General features: G+C 32.8%; 1 protein-coding gene across 2 annotated transcripts in view; it reads left to right on the forward strand.

Moving 5' to 3' along the window:
- Positions 1-2,500, forward strand: part of LOC125035097 (calcium/calmodulin-dependent protein kinase type 1) — a 143,864-nt gene that overhangs the window by 140,313 nt on the left and 1,051 nt on the right. For both annotated transcript variants that reach the window (XM_047627244.1, XM_047627245.1), the window contains one exon: positions 1-2,500. This exon is cut by the window's left edge and continues 1,234 nt beyond it; it is cut by the window's right edge and continues 1,051 nt beyond it. The gene's annotated coding sequence lies outside the window, so the exon portion shown is untranslated.

Here is a 2,500-nt window from a genome sequence, read left to right on the forward strand (position 1 = left end):
TGTGTTTTGATCTACGCAACAATTTGTAAATTTCCAAGTGCAATTTTTGACCAGTAAGTATCAGTGTTCTTTTTATTTTCTGTTGGATATTCATTCAAGAAGTTGACAATTCTTGATGTTTTTTGTAGTAGGTCCCTGGCCTGAATATCATGGGTCATGTAAGGATTAGTAAAAATATTAGATACTTTTAAAGTTAAGCATCAGCTGTAGGTGCATCATATGCTGTGGTTTCCAAAAGTAACCCACTGTACTTTTTACTATCCTTTGATATTGACTGTGTTTATCAGGGCTAATGTCTCATGCACACAATGGTAGCACAAAAGTTCCATCAGTCAGCTAAAGTTCTTATCAAGCTTGCTTTTTGTTTTTGTTTCATACTATGAAAAAATTTTTATGGTGTGTTTATATGACTTTTTCATAGATGATTTATTTCTAAATATTGTTTAAATTTAATTTAGCCTGTCAATAGAAAGTAAATGTTTTCTATATTGAAATAACATTCAGCTGTGCATGATATTATATTATTTTGAAGATGCTTTGTACTTGGTTTAGGCTTTTAGCAGACTGAAATGGAAGCTTATGTAGAAATCACAAAATGAATGTGTATTCCTGTTTTTAAAAATTTGCCTCTATTAGAAACCTTATTAGAAAGTAGACTAAGCTATTTGTAGCTTATAGAATTTTTAAAATCTTGCATCTGTAGAGACTAGATTAAAAGGAATTAGTACTGACTTGCATGACATCACAGAAAACATTAAACATTTTGAACGGGTTTGGTGGTGGTTATATAAGCTATGTTCAGCACTTATGAGTCATGGTGGTCTATTAAGGGGTCATTAGTATCAAGAATTATTTACCAGTTGAATAGACTGATTATAAACTACAACCATGCACCTAAAAATCCTGTAGCTTTGCTTACTTGTGTGGTGTCTGTGTTATTGGTTGAATTAAATGATATGCATTTATCATGGTAGAGGGCAATATGCTAAACAGTTGGGCGTAATTCCCTTGAGGAGACTACCAGAAGTGACTTGAAACTTTGTACGTGACTTTAACTTAGTTGGGTATGATTTTTGATAGTGGAATTATTTCCCAAAATGTGTATTACTTTTAAATCCATTATATTTGATATTTCAAGAATAAGTTATTATAGGGTTTTACAGAAAGCTTAAAATTGCCAAGTGCATATGAATTGTTTTTATTTGTAATAACAGGTTTTGGCTGTGGCTGCATCAGTAACTTGTACAGTGGCAGCCATCAATCAGTAGTTTAAATTATCACTATCACTGATATCTTATTATGTTTCTCATTGTTTTTACAGAAAAGGATTTATTCATATATAAGGTTATATATGGAAGATAGATTTTATTAATCTTATTTTGTGTCAGGTTTTTTGGTGTTTTTTCTCAATAAATGTCTCATCATTAAGGTTGCTATTCTCACTGAGTCAATCAGCTCAGTAAATTGCTACATATTCTTGCCCCTCTGCCTTGGAAATACCAGCTGATGATGTTAATTTTCAATGACATCTCTTGTCAAAATATTACCTCTATCTGAATTGATAATTTAATTCTAATTTGCTTTTCTCTGAGTACACTGAATATAGTCTATAAGAATTCCATAAGTGAATCATAGGGCTGTGTGCACCGGTATGCAACACAGTGCTAAGAAGATATTCACCTGCATGACTCTGCCTTACTTGAAAGGTTAAAACAGTTGGGGTCTCACACAGGCTGGTGCTCTGAAGTTAATACTGTTGCTGTATTATGTATTTCCAAAGTAAAATAGAGAATGATGGAAATGTCTAATATAGAGATGTATCTTCAGAGAACAGTGCATTGTCCTTATTTAGAGAAGAGTTAATAGTCCTAATTTAGGTGACTTTTCCTTTGCAAGGAAAATGTCATAGGTTTTTGATGTTATAAACTTTTGGTATATTTTCATTGCAAATATGCAACATGAAACATTTATTATACACTACATCAACTTGCATGTAAATAACACAGATATGCTATATAAGCTTGTACTACACTGGTGAATATAGTACTTTGCCAGACACATAGATTATCAGTTTGAATTCTTTAAGGTCATGTGAAGTTCAGTAAACACTATGTTGTGAAATAGACCTATGGTAATTGCTACATTTTCATATACAAATGAGAAAAAGTCTGCCATATATCATTTCTGATTATGTACTGTACATGGTTTACAGAGCTGGTAATGACACTGCAGAATTTGGTTCATTTGTTTAACATAAAATACAATGACCAACTATTTTCCTCCGAGCCTTTATGCCTTATTATTACCCTAATGCTATTTCTTGTTGAGTAGTTTTTTCTGCCTGCATTTTCATGAAAGAGAAAATTTCTGATTTACGATATTTCTTTTGAATGAAAAAGCGCGTGCGGGCGTGCACACACACACACACACACACACACACACACACACACACACACACACACACACACACACACACACACACACACACACACACACACAC

The sequence above is a fragment of the Penaeus chinensis genome, chromosome 19 (genome assembly GCF_019202785.1).
Source record: "Penaeus chinensis breed Huanghai No. 1 chromosome 19, ASM1920278v2, whole genome shotgun sequence".
NCBI lineage: Eukaryota > Metazoa > Arthropoda > Malacostraca > Decapoda > Penaeidae > Penaeus > Penaeus chinensis.